General features: G+C 48.9%; 1 long non-coding RNA gene across 1 annotated transcript in view; it reads left to right on the top strand.

Annotated features, from left to right (window-relative positions):
• Positions 1 to 834: 834 nt before the first annotated feature.
• Positions 835 to 21,534, top strand: part of LOC122456714 — a 52,224-nt gene continuing 31,524 nt past the window's right edge. Inside the window, exon 1 of the long non-coding RNA XR_006275738.1 lies at positions 835 to 918. This is a non-coding gene — a long non-coding RNA (uncharacterized LOC122456714). The remainder of the gene's footprint in view (positions 919 to 21,534) is intronic.

The following is a 21,534-nucleotide window of genomic DNA, read 5'->3' as shown; positions in this document are numbered from 1 at the left end:
TGGTGCATAGAGAGAGGTGTGGGGTCTCCGAACCCTGCGGCTGTTCCTACAAGGGACCTAGCGAATGACATTTCTGGACCCCATGGCAACAGCCTCACTCTCCACCTAGCAGCTCTCTTTGAATTACATGCTGCATATCTGGAGCTCGGCTGAGCCTGGTGACTGAGCAATTTGCTTCAAGAAGTGCCAATCAAAAGGAGGTTAGAGCAGCCTGATGTGCTCCCACAAACTAACAGCCAGCAAGAGAGCCCGCAGCAGACACCAGGCTGGGGGAGCTGTGGGCAGTGCATCCAATGTAGCTGCTGACAGGCCATTGCTACTGAAACTTTATTGCAATGAAACCAACACTTGGCACTTACAAACGGGTGAATAACACTCTACCTTTCCAAGGGGTGGTGGGGGATGACACAGACAGAGAAGCCAAGGCCCAAAGAGGCCCAATGGCTTGTCCCTGATCACAGAGCAAAGCAGAGTTGCTGACTCCCCATCCTGGGGTCAGTCTGTTAGACCAAGGGGTTCACTCTGCAGACCAGTGTGTGGGAGAGAGACTGTTTTATTGACCTAGCTCCTGGCCACAGATCCCCTGTAGGGCAGTTCTTGAAATGTTCTGTTCTGTGAACCACCAGGAGGGGCTGCTTGGACTATAATGTCCATCCACTCGATTTCAGGGCGTTAGGCTGCCCCTCAGAACCTTGAATTGCCTAACTGCTAGGCATTCTCCAACTTCCTAGAGAGACCTGGGAGTATTCAGTATATGTGCCTATTTATTCTCCATTCTGATTGGTTGAAATCGTCCTATAAACACCAGGCTATAAGTTATAAAAGCAGGCAACAGCTCACTCCTCCCTTTGCTCAGAGGCAGCGTTTTTGGAAGACACGATGGCTACCTGCCCTCAGAAGGAAGATTTACACTCTAGGGTGGGTGTTGTGTAGTGTAAAGGAGTATCTTGTTGCCCTTCTACTGGCTTTGTGAAATAGGGACAGCAATCCTTTGGGATAGAAAAATTACCTTGCTCTTGAATCACAGTGAATGCTGGACTAAGGTTGAAATTCCAATAAGCCAATTTGCTTTCCCTGTCTTTTATTTACTTATTTATCTTTTTAAACTGGTACAGAGAATACACAGAGTTATACTGGTAAATGACATAAACAGGAGGCAACTGATGGATATTAACAGTCCTGTGTTGCTTGGCCAGTAGGAAGTGAAGCTGGGTTTTGGTGTAATAAGTCAGTGTGTATACACGTAGCAGGCAGACATGCAGGTGAGCCAGTCCATATGTTTTAGCACAGGTAATTTGGTGCTGTAGTCTGCAGAATGCTATCGTAGAGCAGAAATAATGTAGTTCTGTGTCATTGTTGTAGTTTCCTGTGTGCTGTGCTATTGGGGAGACAATGAGGAGGTCATAGCTTGGTGTTTTAGTCTGCCAGACACTATGCTATAGCTCAGTAATGCAATTGTGTTGGAGTACTTGAGTTACTTGCTCAGGGTGGGACAAGGTCTCAGTGTTAGAGCTGGTTGGAAAATGTTTTGGGTTTTTTCCCTATGGAAAATTTCAATGAAAATGGGGGAAATAATTTTCATTGATTTTCTTTTTTTCCAGAAAACTGCCTTTTTCTCTCACACACACACAAATAATCAAAAACCAAAAACTTTTGGCTGAAAACCAAACATTTTCAGCTGAAAAGTTTTGATTCAGAAATATCACCATGCTGCTTTAGGAAAACTGCAATTTGGGTACCTCATGGCTCCATTCCTCTCTCCTAGCTGGACTACATATCCCATGGTGCACCATGGCCTCCCTTCTTGCTGAGCTGCTGCAGTCATGGGATATGTAGTGCTGCATCATGGAAGTCCTGGCTGTGTTGCATCATGGAAGATGTAGTCCAACTGGGGAGCATTGTACATAGAAGAGAATCAGGGAAAGGGAAACCTGAACTATAACTTCCATAAGGCACCACTGTGGCATTTCTGAATCAAAAATTTTCAGATTTTGTTTTTTGGGTGCTTGTTTTTTTGATGAAAAGTTGAAAGTTCCATGGAAAACAATCACTTTTAGTGAAATATTTTGTTTAGTCAAAAACCCCAATTTTCCCATCACTAAGCAGTTTTGACCAGCCGTACACTGTGCTTTAGGGGACTGGTCTTGCACCCATTGAATGGGAAAACTCCCATAAACTTGAATGCTGCAGGATCAATCCCTAGCAGAGGAAATGCAGTTGTCTCCCAGATGCGGGAGGTACCATAATGCAGTCCATGTGTCTGAGCAGAAGGTTCCATGACATGGAGGAAGGAAGATGCATGTTTCATCATCATGGCAGCCCTGGTTTTGGTGTTCATTTAAAGGCGTTCATGTTATTTATTGCATGGAGATCAGAGAGAGATTTTTTAAATTATCTCTTCCTTCTAGGCAGAATGGGGCATCTTTAATGACATGAGATCCCTTAGTGGAATGTAAACTTTGGTGCTTTCCCCTACCCCATTTCTGTTTGCAAACAGGGAAGCACAGTGCTTTCAAAGCCTCTCTGATATTGTCAGGTTCCCTTTGAAATGCAGGCTGCTTCCTGCTTTCCTTTTCACCTCGACAAAAAGATGCTGTAATCTGGAAGCGAGAGTTACAGGGGAAGCGAGAGCTTTGTACTGTATGTTGCCAGCTGGTTGTGAGAAGAGCTTTCCAATGGAATATGCCAGGAATCAGGAGGAACTGGCCAGGAGAAATGTCTTTGAAGTCAAGAAGGAATTTTGCACCTCATCTTGTGAGTACTTTTTACTATCCTGGAAGAGGGAAAGAGAATAATAATAAAAAAAAGGCCAAACTGTTTTTGGCCATCTATCATAAGAATATAAGAACGGCCATACTGGGTCAGACCAATGTTCTATCTAACCCAGTATCCTGTCTTCCGACTGTGGTCAGTGCCAGATGCTTCGGAGGGAGTGAACAGGACAGGGCAATTAACAAATGATCCATGCCCTGTCATCCAGTCCCTATTTCTGGCAGTTAGAGGCTTAGGGACACCCAGGGTGTGTGTTGTGTCCCTGACCATCTTGGCTAATAGCCATTGATGGACCTATTCTCCATGAGTTTATATAATTCTTTTTTGAACCCAGTTATACTTTGGCTTTCACAACATCCCATAGCAATGAGTTCCACAGGTTGGCTGTGTAGAAGTGTACACAGGTTGTGTGAAGTAATTCTTTTTGTTTGGTTTCAACCTGCTGCCTATTAATTTCATCACATGACCCCCTGGTTCTTGTGCTATATGAAGGGGATAAATAATACTTCCTTCTTCACTTTCTCCATATGTTCATGACTTTATAAACCTCTATTATATTCTCCCCTTAATTGTCTCTTTTCTAAGCTGAACAGTTCCAGTCTTTTTAATCTCTCCTTGTCTGGAAGTTGTTCCATACCTCCTAATCATTTTTATTGCCCTTCTCTGTACCTTTTCCAATTCTAATATATCTTTTTGGAGATGAGGTGACTAGAAATGCATGCAGTATTCCAGGTGTGGCATTGATATTTTCTGTTTTACTGTCTATCCCTTTCCTAATGGCTCCTAACATTGTTCACTTTTTTTGACTGCTGCTGCACATTGAGCAGATGTTAGCAGAGAACTATCCACAATGACTCCAAGATCTTTCTTTCTTGAGTGGTAACAGCTTATTTAGACCCCTCCTTTTGTATTTATAACTGGAATTGTTTTCCGATGTGCATTACTTTGCATTTATCGACATTGAATTTCATCTGCCATTTTGTTGCCCAGTTTTATGAAATTCCTTTGTAACTCTTTGCACTCAGTTTTCACATGTTGAGGCCCGAGGCTTTATGGTTCACTCGCTTCGGGAGGTTAATGGTCGATCCCCTGGATTTGTGTGTGTGTTTTTTCTCTTAACATTTAAATGTTTCCAGTGATTTGCTGTAGCCTCTACTGTCTTGTTGTTTCAGTTCATTAGCAGGTGGGGCCATGCAAAATGATTGCTCCCAGGAACTTCTGTTTCCAATGGACAGAGGGTCAAACCCTTCAACTTGGGGAAAGACCTGACTTTCACATCTGGCCTTTAGCTCTATCATGAGGTGATCCAGATCTTCGAATCTGAAAGCCCCCAAACTTCATAGCTGGCTCCTATGTGCCAAGATGACCCCCCTGATCTCACCGGAGTCCCCCCCCAAGCTTGGGCGGAGTTCAGGGCAAACACTGGATGCAAAGTTTGCCACTTGGGCTCCTCTCTAGTTTGCCTGACTTTCAGTAGCTATTATGGGACCGGTCTTGAATCCCAAGCGTCTCCTTATAAAGGGAAGTTCATCAGGATGGCAGTGTGGCCAACTTTCATGATTATCACACATCTTGAGATATTTGGTATCTTTCTCAAAGCCCAAGGTCTTGGACTCTGGTGATTAGATGAGAATCTCAGCTTTCATTTAAAAAAGAATTTAGCTCTCATTGTTGTGGAGAAAAGCTGGAAGAGGTGACCTGAGTGCCCCCTAGCCACCAAAGCCAGCAGGCCAGGAAAAAGAGCTCCCATTTGATTATATTTTTAAACCAATCTGATTTTTGAATGCCTGGGATTAGCAACAGTGAGACTGGGAGTCCACTTCTGGTTTTTCAGATCACGGAGGTTAGCGCTGGAGAAGACCTATCAGGCAGGGGGGCTGGAACAATTTGTATAGTGGGGGTGCTGAGAGCCATTGAACTAAACTGTAAACCCTGTATATAATGGAAACCACTTCAAGCCAGGGGTGTTGCAGCACCCCCCCGCATCCATAGTTCCAGCACCTATGCTGTCAGTTTTGCTAATCCAGCCACTCTAGCTCTGGGCAAGAGCATTCCCTTCAGTATATTTACAAAGACGAAAATGTCAGTGCAGAAACTGAACTGAACTCAACGTGAATTGGAAGGGTTGCAATAAAAGGGCCCAGACATTCACACGTAAATGTTTCTGGGGAAATGTTAACTTGACCCCATTGTGTTCAGCCAGATCCCAGACCCATTGGATGGTACATGCTGCCCTCTCTACCCCCAGAACTATGCCCCAGTGTCCAGCTCAGCACCGCCTTGCTGCCAGCCCAGTGCAGAGTTGGTCAGGTGCCCTTCCACAACTGATCTGCCCCAGAGCACATCCACTGTGTACAACTCACTTGAGGCAATGGGTGAGAGTGCTGGGCATTCAGGATGCCGTTCTGCCAATGAATTGTTGAGAACTCTCTGATATGTCCTTCTGGCCAAACCAGCTGAATGTTTGGGGGGTAGGGAGCAGAATCCTGGGGCTGGCTTTTCTCTCTGCAGGCCCTTAGCATGGTATACTCCTTCTAGCTCTGAGCAGCAGCAGCATCTGACCCTGCCATCCCAAGAGCGTTTTGTGACGATGCCTGCCTGGAGCTGTTAGCTGGGAATTGAATAAATTCTCACTCCAGGATGGTGACATCGCTGGAGCCTGGCTGAGAGGGCTGCTCCCTTCTCCATCGGCCCCCCACCAGTCCCTGCTGCAGTGCAGAGCCTCTTGTTTAAATTTTAATTGCTCATGCAGAGTTGAAAAGGAAGGAATGTAGGTTAAGACAGGAGATAATCCCCTCTGCACTATGGCAAAACGTCTATTTTAAAGGGCCAGGAGCTGAGTTGGGGAGGGTCTGTCAGAAAAAAAGAGAATGGTGGGAAGACCAGAGCCTTCCCAGCACAGGCAGTGGATGGGAAAATCACAGAGACACCTGTGCAGTGAGGCTGAATGTAAGGAAAACACCCCCCCACCCCCCCAAAAAATCACAAATATCAATCTGCTTCAACCCGTTCCTTTGGCCTCTGGGGAAGCAGCCTCTTACTTTAACTCAATTGAAACTTTATAAAGGCTTGGTTTCTTCCCAACAGAGGAAGACATCAGTGTCAGCACCTGTAAGATTAATCCTTCAGCCAGACGCTACTGCAGGAACAGGGGGGATCTTTCCCAGGCACAGTTGTTAAGTTCACAGTGCTGAAATCCAGGGAGATCCCATAGGCAAGGGGTTCTCAAACTTCATTGCACTGCGACCCCCTTCTTACAACAAAGTTACTACATGTGGGGAAGGGGCCCACAGCTCGAGCCCTGCTGCCCCCAGTGGGGAGAGGGTGGTCTGCAGCCCAAGCCCTGCCACCCTGGTGGGGAGAGCAGGGGGTCCACAGCCCAAGCCCCGCCGCCCCCGGTGGAGAGTGGGGGGTCTGCAGCCCGAGCCCCACCGTCCCTGGTGGGAGGGGGCGGGGGGCCACAGTCTGAGCCCTACCGCCCCTGAGTGGGGGTGGAGCTTGGGCTTCAGTTTAAGCCCTGGGTCCCAGCAAGTCTAATGCTGGCCCTGGAGACCCCATTAAAATGGGGTCCCGACCCACAGTTTGAGAACAGTGGCCATAGAGCATGATAGTGAATGAGTGCATAAAGAGGCATTCTTCACATCGCTAGAGAAGTAGGAATTCTCCAGGGCTCTGCAATATGAACAAACACACTGTGGGAGAAGGAGGTATGCCCTGGTCACAGCTGAGAGGAAAGATCACCCAGGGCTCTGTGAAACGGTGCAAGCTGCAAGATGAGGGGATGTTTCCCAGGCACTGCTGGGAGGAAGCTCGCACCGCTAGAAGGGTAGCAGTTTTTCCCTTGGGGCTTGGCAAGAGGTGTCAAACTGTCCTGTCGTCAAATGCTCCTCTCCTGTCAGTGGCTGAATTCATGGAGCAACTGAGCCAATGACTCAAGAGACAGAGCAGCATAAGAAGCAAAAAGTTAAACTCTCCCCAAGAAGCTTCCTTCCTCATTACTGTTCCTGCCAGTAACTCACCAATTTCCTTGCAAATTACGCTGATTTGCTGAAATTGTTGTTTTCCACCCCTTGCTTGTCTGCACAATTACATTAGGGTTTTGTTGACAGCCGCGGTGCACAGACATGACAAGAAGCAGCGATGTGAAAAGTTTCTGCTCAGTGACTCCCATGCTGATCATGTTCTGTGTTTAATGGGGCCTGTGGTGTCTCCTTTTGGGATGCCAGCATATGGCGCTTATGAGCTTCGGTGTTAATGTTGATGTCAGTGGGGTAACTTGTGGTGTGGGAGGGTCTGTGTTAAAGGGCAGGGTTAGGGGGGACAGAGCATTGATCCAACTCGTCCTTGTGCAGAGTGCCATTGCAGAATGACTAGCTTCAGTGTTCATCCTGAAGTACTTCCTCCCTCCAAATGCCCATCAAAACTAAGGGGTGCCTTGCCTCTGTAACAGATTGGTGGCCATATTTTCAAAGGTATTTAGGCAGCTAAACAGGGGGTGACAGACCCAGGGGAGCAGGGGAAAGCTAAAGCCTCTGTCATGGAAAGATTGTTGGGGCTCCACCCATGCGTAAACTCCCTCACGCCCAGGGATGGGGTTCAGCGGTGAGAACAGGACCCAGAGCGGTTGCCATGGCACCCAGGACCAGGCCATGGAGGAGGAAGTGGCTGGAATGGGTCTGGCAGCAGGTAGGATGCTCCTGCCCAGCCTGGAATCTGTTGCCTCCCCCTAGCATCCCCCAGTCGTCTCAGTAGCTCCCCCTCCTATTCCTCTGCCCCCCCATTCACAGGTAGCTCCCCCCCAACTCTCTTAAAGATGCAGATAAATAACTCCCAGTTGGAGTTAGAATCATAGATCATAGAATCATAGAATATCAGGGTTGGAAGGGACCCCAGAAGGTCATCTAGTCCAACCCCCTGCTCAAAGCAGGACCAAGTCCCAGTTAGGCGCCGACATGCTTTCGAAAATCCCACTAGGTCACTGTCTCCATCTTTGGGCACCTAAATACCTTTAAAAATCTTCGCTATTGTCCCTTATAAGTCAAGGTACAGTATTCTGCTGTGACAGGATGATAGTCTAGCAACGTCACAGATACTTATAAAGTCAGAGACCTCTATTGAGATGTACCGGGCTATGTGTTAATAAGGGTGGCCTCTTGTGGGCTTCTGAAGCCTTTTATAATACAGGAGGAATTCTGTAGAATATTGTGGTGTGTTTTTTTTTAAATAGTGGCATACTATAGTATATTGGATACTATAGCATATTTACTAAAGGGGGAATTCTGTAGTCTGTCTCTCTCTCATAGTAAGGGTGGAATATTGAAGTGTACTGGCTTCATTTCCAGCCTTCACCTATCAATTGCTCTCAGATCAATAGATGCCCAATGCTGCTTGCAGACTGAAATAAAGAACCAGGTCTGTTTTTCTGTCTGTAAAAATGGTTCTCGGGCTGTAGTCTGTGGGGTCCTCCCTTGCTGGTGGTTTGCAAAGAACTGGCAGGTCGCATGGTGTCAGTTCCTTGTGTTTGTTTAAGACTGCTATATGGTGTTAAGAAACTAAAACTGCATTAAATAATCTCTCAATGTTACTTTTCCCTGCAAACAATCCTTGTCATCGATGCTGGAGTGTTACGGAATTGCAAACAGTTGGGGAGGAGACCTTGTTGCCAAGTGTCATGATTTTATTGAGAGTTTTGTGATATTTTGTATTTGTCTTAAAACCCAACTCCTGGAATCATGTGAATCTAAGTTTTCATGCTCAGCTTTTATCTTAAAAACAAAAAAGTTACTAGCTCTCCTGGTTTTGGAGAAAAACTTGAAAAAGTGACCCTGGTGCCTCCTTGTACTCAAAAACCCAGAAAGCAAAGAAAAAGAACCCCAAATGTATTATTATTTTAAAAATCTCATGATTTTTAAGCTTGAGGTGGGTGATATTGAGGAGATCTGTACAGTTACAAATGTCGGGGCAGATGCTCCATGCATCATGGCTGGGAGCGGAGGGGAGCCTAAGACCATGTCTATTCAGCCATGAGCGTGATAAAACACCATGGCGGGGCATGGCGGGGATAAGAAGCCAAGTAGAACAGGGATTTCCCACCTTGACCCCCCCCACCCCACCAACTCCAAGTATTCAGACAAACACAGATTTACAAAATAATGCTCAGCAGAGCATCCTTGGACAAATGCTCATTGATTCCAACAGGCCCATCTTTTTCTCCCCGCCCAGGGTAGCCAGCCGTGGCTGTGGGGAATTCAGAATGAGATTTCATGTGAATCAAGGCCTCGCACTGAGGATGGCCACCTAGGCCAGACACCTTATAACCAAGTGCAGGCATAGCACTGAGGGGAGTGTGTGAGAGGAACGGTGAGACCAGAGGCCTTATAAACAGAGGCCTGGCACTGACTAGTGGGTCTCAGAGGGAGAGGCCATGTAAGTGAGGTCCTAGAGCTGGGGCAAGAGTTCATGAGAGGCTGGTACTTGAAGTGTCACTGTTAGACACGGGGCTGAGCTTGCCACGGCCGGTATGAGGAGGCTGCTAGTGCCCGCATGTGCGTGTAGACAAGCCGAGCTGGCTCCTGGCAGCCATGCCTCGAGTCAGTCACCGGGAGGCAATTATCCTGAAGAAGGGGCTCTACAACCCTTCACAAATGGGGGCCTCTTCACTTAGTCAGCTGTCTGCTAATGAGCCCCCGGGAGAAGGCGGAGGAACACTGCTGCCATCCTGCCCCCATTAGCAAAAATGTCAGAGCACAGCAAGTGCAGAGGCAGGGAGATCAATGCAAACCAGGAGACCTGAATGGTGGAGCTGCTATGTGACAGGCTCATTGCAGCTGCAGGGGAGGTGTGGGGAGAAAGGGAGTCTTCTCCTGCTGCACCTGCTACACACTCCTACCAAGGGAGGCCCAAAGCCTGTCTGTTGTGCAAGGTACCACCTGGCCCAGTGGCTGCTAACTAGAGGCCATACCACATGGGCATCGTGACCCACTTTGGGCTGGGGAAGGGGTTTGGTTATGCACAGATTCTACTGCAGAGGCCCAGACTGCAGGGGAGGGAGGGGAAAGCTGAGCTGGGGAATGTGATGCAGGGAAGGCTGAGCCATGAGAATGGGGTGGGCGAGGGATGTAGAGGGATCTTTGACTTGTAGGCAGAGAGGAGCAGTTGTCCTTGGCTGGGGTGGATACATAATGTCTGCACAGTAATCCAGCACATAACAATCAGCTGAGCCATGGAGCCCCTTGTGGCAGGGGGCGGGAATAGCTTGGCATCCATAGGATGGGGCGTGTGGTGGCACCCTGGACACAGTTCCTTCTCTTAACAGAAGCAGCTGGCTAATGACTTCCCTTCTTCCTTCGCCTGCCCCTGGCCAGGGTGAGCAGCACGATTTGCATGGGCTGAGCTAGAGCCAAGCCTTACTATGGTGTCTGGCCTCTGCAGTGACACCTGCCCATCTGCTGGATGCAGTTCCTGCCCTATGTGTCCAGGTCACTTCCACAGCTGAGTCCCACCGTACACCAGGCATCCCCCGCTGGGGGCGACTGCAGAGTGGAATGGCCAGTGGTGTAGCTGGAACATGAGGATCCACAGAAAGGGTCAGAACCTGCAGAGCTCAGACTTTCCTTGCTCCCCAAGGCCCAGGTGCCCTGCAGGCCAGATCCCACAGCTGCTGTTAACTGGGCCCCTTCAGCCTGGCTGTTGGGGGGTAAATGTTGCTGAGAGGTTTTTACAGCCACTCAGGGAGAAGTAACTTGTGTTGCTGTGAGAGGAGAACATGTGGCAGTCATCCCCACTCCCCTTGGCTGAGCTCCCATGTAGGAGCCACAGAGGGAGTAGGGATGATATCTTGGTTGTGTATGGGGGGATTGGTCCCACATACGTGCTCTCCTCCAGTGATCCCCCCATTGCCCTGTGGTCCATGCAGAGGAGAGGTGCAGATTTCCTCAGATGAGCATGGCAGATCCCCCTCTGCTCTCCTCAGCCATGCCAGGCCCATTCCCTGCGTCCCCCAGTGGCAGAGCCAGAGCAGCCGTGCTGCCGACCTGGCCTTTCAGGCTGCACTAATGAGACTTTCCCTTTAATACCCCAATTAATATTCCATGGCAAAACCGGCGTTGTGTGATCGGCAGCTGTTTCTGGAGCGCTGAGCTTTTATCTTCATTTGTATTGATGTTACATCAATGTGAAACGGGGGCTTTGAAATCTGTTTATTATTTGCGATGGTGGAGCCGCAGCGGAGAACCAACAAAGCAGGAGAGCGGGAAGCAGGCTGCTGGTGAAACACAGTGAGGGGTGAGGGGAAGTAAATGTGGGGTAAGCCTATTGGGTGACTTCATAGGTGAATGCATTGGGGATGGCAGCTAGATGCCACTAGCAATCCAGCTATCTCTATGGTCTGCATCGCCAGAACATCTGAGCTCTTCACCAGTCACCAGTGGATCTGGCCGCACAGCACCCCAGGGAAGTAGGGGCCCCACTGGACAGGTGAGGCTCAGGGTAGATTAAGTGACTTGCTCAGCATTGCAGAAGATGGGGAAGGAATTGAACCCAGGTCTGCTGTGACCCAGTCCAGTGCTTGGTCCATAGATATGAAGGCCATAAGGAGAGTAGCAGCTGTGTTAGTCTGTATTCGCAAAAAGAAAAGGAGTACTTGTGGCACCTTAGAGACTAACAAATTTATTAGAGCATAAGCTTTCGTGAGCTACAGCTCACTTCATTGGATGCATTTGGTGGAAAAAACAGAGGGGAGATTTATATACACACACAGAGAACATGAAACAATGGGTTTATCACACACACTGTAAGGAGAGTGATCACTTAAGATAAGCCATCACCAGCAGCAGGGGGGGGGAAAGGAGGAAAACCTTTCATGGTGACAAGCAAGGTAGGCTATTTCCAGCAGTTAAGAAGAATATCTGAGGAACAGTGGGGGGTGGGGTGGGGTGGGGTGGGGGGGAGAAATAACATGGGGAAATAGTTTTACTTTGTGTAATGACTCATCCATTCCCAGTCTCTATTCAAGCCTAAATTAATTGTATCCAGTTTGCAAATTAATTCCAATTCAGCAGTCTCTCATTGGAGTCTGTTTTTGAAGCTTTTTTGTTGAAGGATAGCCACTCTTAGGTCTGTAATCAAGTGACCAGAGAGATTGAAGTGTTCTCCAACTGTTTTTTGAAAGTTATAATTCTTGACGTCTGATTTGTGTCCATTCATTCTTTTACGTAGAGACTGTCCAGTTTGGCCAATGTACATGGCAGAGGGGCATTGCTGGCACATGATGGCATATATCACATTGGTAGATGCGCAGGTGAATGAGCCTCTGATAGTGTGGCTGATGTGATTAGGCCCTATGATGGTATCCCCTGAATAGATATGTGGACAGAGTTGGCAACGGGCTTTGTTGCAAGGATAGGTTCCTGGGTTAGTGGTTCTGTTGTGTGGTGTGTGGTTGCTGGTGAGTATTTGCTTCAGATTGGGGGGCTGTCTGTAAGCAAGGACTGGCCTGTCTCCCAAGATCTGTGAGAGTGATGGGTCGTCCTTCAGGATAGGTTGTAGATCCTTGATGATGCGTTGGAGAGGTTTTAGTTGGGGGCTGAAGGTGATGGCTAGTGGCGTTCTGTTATTTTCTTTATTGGGCCTGTCCTGTAGTAGGTGACTTCTGGGTACTTTTCTGGCTCTGTCAATCTGTTTCTTCACTTCAGCAGGTGGGTATTGTAGTTGTAGGAATGCATGATAGAGATCTTGTAGGTGTTTGTCTCTGTCTGAGGGGTTGGAGCAAATGCGGTTATAGCGTAGAGCTTGGCTGTAGACAATGGATCGTGTGGTATGATCTGGATGAAAGCTAGAGGCATGTAGGTAGGAATAGCGGTCAGTAGGTTTCCGATATAGGATGGTGTTTATGTGACCATCGCTTATTAGCACCGTAGTGTCCAGGAAGTGGATCTCTTGTGTGGACTGGTCCAGGCTGAGGTTGATGGTGGGATGGAAATTGTTGAAATCATGGTGGAATTCCTCAAGGGCTTCTTTTCCATGGGTCCAGATGATAAAGATTTCATCAGTGTAGCGCAACTAGAGTAGGGGCATTAGGAGATGAGAGCTGAGGAAGCCTTGTTCTAAGTCAGCCATAAAAATGTTGGCATACTGTGGGGCCATGCGGGTACCCATCGCAGTGCCGCTGATTTGAAGGTATACATTGTCCCCAAATGTGAAATAGTTATGGGTGAGGACAAAGTCACAAAGTTCAGCCACCAGGTTAGCCGTGACACTATCGGGGATACTGTTCCTGACGGCTTGTGGTCCATCTTTGTGTGGAATGTTGGTGTAGAGGGCTTCTACATCCATAGTGGCCAGGATGGTGTTTTTAGGAAGATCACCAATGGACTGTAGTTTCCTCAGGAAGTCAGTGGTGTCTCGAAGATAGCTGGGAGTGCTAGTAATGTAGGGCCTGAGGAGGGAGTCTACATAGCCAGACAATCCTGCTGTCAGGGTGCCAATGCCTGAGATGATGGGGCATCCAGGATTTCCAGGTTTATGGATCTTGGGTAGCAGATAGAATACCCCAGGTCGGGGTTCTAGGGGTGTGTCTGTGCGGATTTGTTCTTCTGCTTTTTCAGGGAGTTTCTTGAGCAAATGCTGTAGTTTCTTTTGGTAACTCTCAGTGGAATCAGAGGGTAATGGCTTGTAGAAAGTGGTGTTGGAGAGCTGCCTAGTAGCCTCTTGTTCATACTCCGATCTATTCATGATGACGACAGGACCTCCTTTGTCAGCCTTTTTGATTATGATGTCAGAGTTGTTTCTGAGGCTGTGGATGGCATTGTGTTCTGCATGGCTGAGGTTATGGGGCAAGCGATGCTGCTTTTCCACAATTTCAGCTCGTGCACGTCGGCGGAAGCACTCTATGTAGAAGTCCAGGCTGCTGTTTCGACCTTCAGGAGGAGTCCACCCAGAATCCTTCTTTTTGTAGTGTTGGTAGGAAGGTCTCTGTGGGTTAATATGTTGGTCAGAGGTGTGTTGGAAATATTCCTTGAGTCGGAGACGTCAAAAATAGGATTCTAGGTCACCACGGAACTGTATCATGTTCGTGGGGGTGGAGGAGCAAAAGGAGAGGCCCCGAGATAGGACAGATTCTTCTGCTGGGCTAAGAGTATAGTTGGATAGATTAACAATATTGCTGGGTGGGTAACGGGAACCATCATTTGATCATGTAGTCGGACCTCCTGTGTAACCCAGGCCCGAGAATTCCACCCACTCGCTGCTGCACCCCTTTGACCAGCTCAGCTGTCCTACGCTGCAGCCAGGGGCTGGGGGAATTCCTGGGGCTTGTTCTGAGCCCGCTCAGCCCTACAGAGAGTCGGACAGTTTGACTCAAACTCGGTTGTCCCCGGGCTCCTGATTCCTCTGAGGAGAGAGTGTGAGAAGAGGTGCAGAGATGGGGAAAAATCAGATAGTAAAACCCAACCTAGAGGGCAATGAACCCAGCAAGGCTAGAGGGGCAGCCTGAGTCTCTCAGGGCTGAGGTCAGGCCATGTCTTGTTTTATTCAGGCCTGGAAAGCCCCAGCACGATTTGGGATGCGCCCACTCTACCAGCGGTGGGGGCGGATGGTTCTTCTGTCTCTATTGAAGCGGAGCTTTGGCTGGAAGCTCTCTCCTCTATCCCTTCAATTTTTTTTTGCCATTTTGGGTGTGTGTATATCTGCATCTGATCTCCTGCTCCCCCGTCTTGTCCCTGGTGCAGTCATTCCCATCTGTGAGAAGTGAGCGTGCCCATGTCCCTGGCAGTTCACTCCCGGGGCTGCACTCGCTTTGCGCAGATGCACAAGGTGCACGACATGGCAGAGTCTGCCTTGGCGGGCAGGGCAATACACAAGAAACCCACTTCTCCAACCCCTCTTACCAACCCACCCCTGCTAGAATAGTCACAGTGGGGTTCTCCCACATCGACTTGCATTAGCTACCCTTAAAACTTCCCCTCTTATCTGTGACACTGCTGTTATGGCTAAATGGCCAATTCTCTTCCCCTAGTACAGGAAGACCATTTAAGAGCTGCAGGGGGCCAGGGGAGATTTTTTGCCCCTGGGCGGGAGCCGTGCAAAGCTGCTTACAGTACAGACTCCATCCCTCCAGGCCACCTTTTGCTCAGATGCATGTATTCCTAACCTAGGATGTCAAATCACATCCAGAATCCCGGACGCAACAGGCCCTCTGCTGTGTGGAAGCAGGGGGGAGAGATTTCCTCAGCGACATCTTGCTTTTTGTGGGCTCTTCTCTGCTCTCTGCACCACAGACTTGCATTAGATGTCAGGCAACAGGACTAAACCGCCTAGCGGTGCTGAGCAAGGCCCCCCAACTGGATGGTGAGGGTGGAAGTTGGAGTGCAATGGAGCAGATTTCTCTGTTGACTCTTCCTTTGCATTGTACGCCCATGCACTGTTGATCCCAGCCCCGCTGCTTCAATGCCTGCCCCTTTCGTTTTTCATCCGGGCTGTTGGGCTTTCCCCACATAAGGCTCCCTCATGTCCCTTGGGAGCGGGAAGCTCTCTGCGACGAGGAAGGGACATGCCGTAGAACTGCACCCATCCCTGCTCTTGTGCTGGTTTTGCCATCTCGGATGCTGCCTAATGAGTGATATCAGCCATTAACAGGGCTGCTTATTTTGCAAACAATTATTTTGTATGGTTTTACAATCATGTAGTACATTAGGCCCTGGAACAGCATGTTAATTTCCATGCTTCCATGGTGTATTGTGGGAGAGAGCTATAATGCTTCCAAACCAGCTTGTGCTGCTATTCATTGGACCGCTGATTGGCTTTTCATGCTTTAATTAATTCTGTTAATGGACCTTCATGGCTGTGATTAAAGGGTTACCAGAACCTAGAGCTGTGCTGCCAAACAAGCCCCCATGTTAAGTCCAACAATGCAAGCTAAGTGCTATGGGTCCAATTTAGCCCTGGTGTAAGCAGGAGGAACTCCACTGACTTAGCTGGAGTCACCGCCACTTACAGGGATGGATTTAGTCCTGTTTCTCAATAGCTTTGAAGATCAATATATTTGCTACGCCTTCCATGTCAGAGACGCATCGCTTTCAAGGCCCTTCACAGCCTGCCTCTGACTTGCCTGTCAGCTTTCCTATGCTATTGAGATGTTGGCCTTCCTCCATTCTACCAGTGATGCTAGTCTTCATCGCCGACTTGCTCAGCTTTCAAATAAGCATCTCTGTGCTTTCTCTGGGGCTGGCCTGGGAGGAGATCCCTGTAAATACCCACAAAGCCACCTCGCTATCTCCCTTCAAATGCCTCCTTAAAACTCTCCTTTACCACCACACTTACAAAAAACCTGACACTGGATCAGCAGTTGCTGTGCTGAGACCACTACCCATTTGACAACGGATATTGTCTCATTGCTTCCTTGTGCCCTCCCACTCAGTCCAGCTGCATAGGCCTGTTGTCTCTTCTCTGCTCCCTGTTTGGAGCAGGGACTGTCGATAGTCTGTGTTTGTACAGCCCTGAGCGCATTGTGAGCCTGGCCCACGGCTGGGGCTCCTAGGTGCAACTGTGATACAAATAATACATAACGCAAATTTGTCCTTGGTATAATTCCACTGGTCAGTGGAGTCAACCTAGGATTACATTGGGCTCACTGTGCCTGGAGACCTAGCCCAGAGGTGTGCTGTCAGGCCATGCACCTCTCTGTACCTCTGTTTCCCATCTGTAAAATGACACTTGGCTTGATTGTAAAGAGCTTGGAGACCTGCTGACGAAAAGTGCTATGTAGGAGCTAAGTATTATTATTATTTTATTATTTATTATATGCACTCCTTCACAGCTACACAGTATGGCTCAGATTGTGGAAGGTGAATAAAATAGGAGAGAAGCTTTGTGAAAAATATTACTGAATAATTTCAGACAGCAAATAAATTGTGAAAAGGGCGATCTGCTTGCAGCCAATCAGAGGCAGCATTCATTAGCTAGAAGTTGTCACGAATTATTTGCTGACGATTGAATATCATTATTTATATTAGAGTGGTGCCCACAATGTGCAATGCAAATGGAGAGAAAACATCGTCTATGCCCCCCAAGAACTTACAAAAAAAAGGGCCAAATTTGCAATTGCCCATAAGCGTGGCCAGATTTTTCAAGAGCTCATCACCCAATGCAACCAAGGGGCTGAGCAAGTTGAAAACCTGGCCATTTATTTCAGTTCCTGCCTAGGCACTGAGATCTCTTGAAAAGTAGACCCTGTGACCCTGATCCTGCAACTCAATGAAATCTGAGTGGGCGCAGAGGTTTTCCCACATATATTTGATTGTGGGATCAAGGATCAGAAAGACAAACAGATACAGGCTGGGGATGGGGAGAAAACCCCAAGCAAAGTGGCTGCATGTGTTGGTAGTTCTATATATGTATATATAAATGTTATATGAATCATTCATTGATTATCTCCAACTGCTCTTCTCCTGGGCCATTATTGGCTGGTGGATTTTATGTAGGAATTGCAATAGACCTGGATCTTAAGGATATATTTGAATGAGGAGTGGGCTTCCAGACCAAAGTGCCCCTTGCAGGGGATGGTATGGCAGGGAACTTGTAGATAGCTGTAGAAGAAGTGGACAAATTACTCTGGTGTAAATGGCAGAGCCCCACGGGGCAGGGGATGAGGGTGGATAAGCAGGGCGAGGCAGAGCAGCTTAGGGCTGTCACTGTGCTTGGAAGGGTTAGTTTCACTTGATCGATGAAGTGCTGCAGGGTGAAATGACTTGCTCAGGACACAAGATGAGGTTGTTCCTTTCTATAATTCTGCTCATTGCAAATATTATGTCTCTGGGGTGTCATTAGGATCTTTAAACTGGTGGGTTTTCTAGTGCTTTGATTCATAATTTTCAATGTGCACAGAATTGGCTCCCACAGCATGAAGATTGCATTCCATGATTTAGTGAGGATGGTCCCTGCCCCTCGAGCCCTCTGGCTGTCAGCTGCAGGGCATCAGTCTCCCCTTGGAATTGGTAAGAGGAAAGCCATTTCCATGAGACATGGAGGAGTCCCCTTCTGTCTCATTGCCACAGCTAGACTCTCTGCTTGTGGCCAGCGGTGCTGAGTGTACAGATTGCGGCTTTGTGTTCCAGCCAATGCCAAGATTCACCCCTCTCTTCCCCCTCGCCCTCCCAAGGCTGGCTCAGTACACAGTCAGCTTGATTCAGCCTCAAACACGAGGAGCTGCCTGACACACACAGAAGGAGCCCAGAATCCACCTAGCAATGGACACGGGGTGAGTCCTCCTGACTTCTTTTAAAAGCCCCTGTTCCCTGCCTTGGACAGTGGAAAAGGGGGCAGTGAGCTGGGGAGTGTTTTGGTTGAGATTATTCCTGTGTAATAGCTGTGATTCTGTGCAGTCCAAGAGAGGCTGGTCTAGTGGTCTGGGCTCTGTTCCTGGCACAGTCACAGACTCCACATGTCACGTCACCTCCGTGTGTCAGTTTCACCCTCTCTAGCATGGTGATGATCTAAATTTGGCTCAGAGGGAGAATTGTTTCATTACCAAGCCCTGCTGTCACTCCAGGGCTGGTTTTTGCCTCATGGTATAGCACTTTGTACCTACACGGGGCTATATAAATGCTAGTGTAACCCAGTAGCTAGGGTGTGTTGTGGGTCCCTAACCCACAGAGGGTGTGGGTCTGTCCTAGTTCTCGGCTAGAGAGACTGGATCTTTAATTCAAGTTGTAGAGAGACTTGTGGTTCTAGCTCTGGAGGGCCCTACTTCAATCCAAGATGGCGGCTGTCATATGCGCGGGGGGCTCATCTGGGATTCAAACTACAGTAGGCCCCAGATGTTTGGGCTTCCTCTGCCCAGAGGTGTGTAACCCACTGATCAGTGTGTGTGGTACATGTTCTCCTGCGGTGGGGTATACAAACCCCTCCCTGGCCCACGGGATTAAAAGATCATACTGGGCCCAGGCAGCCCACCCCGCCGGGCCTGCCAAATATGCAACAACTGGAGGAGCGGGTTAGAAAGGAGCTCAGGAGCCCCGGTAAAGGGGGGTGGGCACGCTGCAGCAGAGAGGAACCCTTCTATGGGAAGCTGGACAGGAGGTGGAGCCTGAGGAGAGACCACAGAGCAGGTATGGCACCAGGCAGAGCCTTCTCTGATCACTGCCTCCTTTGAGACCAGCAGGTCTGGCGGGGCTCTGTGGACCCCTCTTTTCTTTTTGAGTGAATGACTGTTTGGGCTATAGGGGCAATGCCCCAAACTGAAGGGCTCTATAGGTAGGAAGTAGCTCAGGGAAGCGAACTTGGACTTGCTGCAGGGTCACCTCCCACAGGGCCTTGGGCTGGGACCAGATGCAGAAGAAGGGCCCAGGTCCCCCTACCTCATGCCCATAAGGATGAGGCCCAGATGTGGGTGGAAAGCTGAAGAGTCCTGGCCTAAGATCAGGAACAGGCACCTCCACTGACCTGACAGAGGCAAAGGACCAGAAGTTGGGGGTGCTAGGCACCAGGCTACGTGGGCCTCTTAGCTCTCTATCACATCCCATCTGTGTCTGATCCACAGGGGTGTATAGCTCCCAGCTACAGAGCCTGGCTTTTACACTTGTCTAGCTCTGGAGGTTATTGCTTAATCCTCAGTGTTGACCAGGATAGCAGCTGTCACACTCACCATTATGATTTCGCCCAAAGATCTCCAAGTGCTTTATATGCAGTAATTAGTGTATCCTCACAGAATCTGGTCTCCACCCCACCCTGGCCCTCCTGAGGTGGATGACAGTCAACATCCCCATTTCAGAGATGAGGAAACTGAGGCACAGAGCTTGTGCAGCGAGTTTGTGATAGTCAAGACTAGAACCCAATAATGCCAAGCCAGAGCAATGATTGCAGCAAGCCAAAGTTTAAAAAAACCTCCAACCTCCCAGCCTGTTAAAAGCCATGAAAACGTGAGCGTGGGGTGGATCGTCCTGGCTCCGTCTGAGGTGAACTGTGATGCCGCAGACAACCGAATGCATTAGCAGGAACCGTTAGGAGCTGCAGTGGCACATTTAGTGTAACACATTCTAATACAACTCTCCCTGGTGCGGGGAGCAGGGGAACCATTAAGAGACATGCGAACATGCTCGTCCCTTCTAACCTGGTCTGCGTCAGTTTGCCTATCTGTGCAGAAAGTGGCAGGCACAGGGGACTGTTTGCTGGTGCTGTGTGAGGAAGCGGTAATAATTATCAGCCAGGCAAAAAGAGAGAACATGGTCAGGACTGGAGAGCGGGAAGCCAGGGCTGAGCAGTTTAATGAGCTGGAATTCCCTCTCTCCTCTTCCTTTACCTTCTGCACCACTTAGCAGTATTCTTTATATTCTAGTCATGCTTGGAGGGCACAACTGAAATCAGGGTCCCATTGCAATAGGCCCTGTACAAACACATAGTATCTGGGCCCCGAAGAGCTTACAATCCACGTAGACCATGCAGACAAAGATAGGGAAGGGAAACAGAGGCGAAGTGCTTTGCTGCGTGACCACTGGCACAGCAGTGGCAGAGTTGGGAACTGAACTAAGGTTTTCTGGCTCCCAGGCTGATCTGCTATCCACTAGGACACACTGCTTCTTGCTCCCTTCCACTTCCATTTGTTCCCCTTTCTCTCTCTTTCATCTCCCCTCCCCCTTCGCCTCTCCCTGTCACCCAGGAAGAGTTTAGCTGGTTCATTGACTGTAGCTTAAGTTCATTGATCCCTAAGGCACACGTTGTTCTAGGACTGGCTGGCATTTATCGACAAGCCAAGGCTGGCGAGTTCCTCATGGCTACAGGGGCGACTGGCTGGAGAGCTCCTCTGGGGAAGGCTTGCGCCTCAAAAGTGACGTTGGAATGACTGATGCGGGTTGGATGTGAGCCATGATGCCATGCGACTGGGACATCCCCGTGGTGTCACTAGAGATTTGTGCCTGCGATCAGTGTATTGATGAGAGGCAACGACTAGCTAGTGCCGCTAATGGTGGAGAGAGGAGACGTTTACTATGTGTGTTTCGCTGTCGCAGGACATTTCAAGGTGCTGTGGTGCTGGTTTGATTGCTTTGGCCAGTTTGATTTGCTTTTTACGGCAGGCACATGAAGTTGTGACCTGGGAGGGTGTAAATATGTACATTGGTGGGGAGAGGGAGCAGTGTCGCTTCATGGAGCACTGAATTGTGACACGGGAAACTTGGGGTTTATTCCTGGCTCTGCCACTGGCCTGCTGGGTAGCCTTGGGCAAGGGACTTTGCCTCTCTGTGCCTCAGTTTCCCCAGCTGTAAAATGGGGATCATGACACTGTCCTTCTTTGTAAAGTGCTTTGAGATCCATTCTAGAAGAGTAGTTGTTCTGCTTCCCTGTACCCTCAGTATTCTGATATAGTAGAATCTGGGCCCACTGTACTAGGACCTGTACATATACAGCAAGAGATAATGGGCAGGAGGGGAAACAGAAGCACAAAGAGGGGCAATTGTGGGGAAACTGAGGCAGACAGGGACCTTTGGAATCCATTGATGAAAGGCTCTATCTGAGAGCTACGTTGTATTGTTCAGTAGGGGTAGACACGGGATCATCTCCTCATGTGGGACCACATTCGAAGGGCTGAGGAAGTGGGACATTATCCGGGATAACTGGATTTAGGTGGCAAGGGATGTCTTTTTCTCTGGGAGGGGGAATGGGGACATCAGCACTCTGTCTCTGGTGTCAGCTGGCCAGGAATGCCTGGCTCAGCTCATTACTGATAACAAGCCGCTGGTTAGTGACGCATCCACTAACTCACCGAGGCGGTGA

The sequence above is a fragment of the Dermochelys coriacea genome, chromosome 14 (assembly GCF_009764565.3).
Source record: "Dermochelys coriacea isolate rDerCor1 chromosome 14, rDerCor1.pri.v4, whole genome shotgun sequence".
Taxonomy (NCBI): Eukaryota; Metazoa; Chordata; order Testudines; family Dermochelyidae; genus Dermochelys; species Dermochelys coriacea.
The sequence above is the reverse complement of the archived record's forward strand: the minus strand, read 5'-3'. Positions and strand labels throughout refer to the sequence as shown.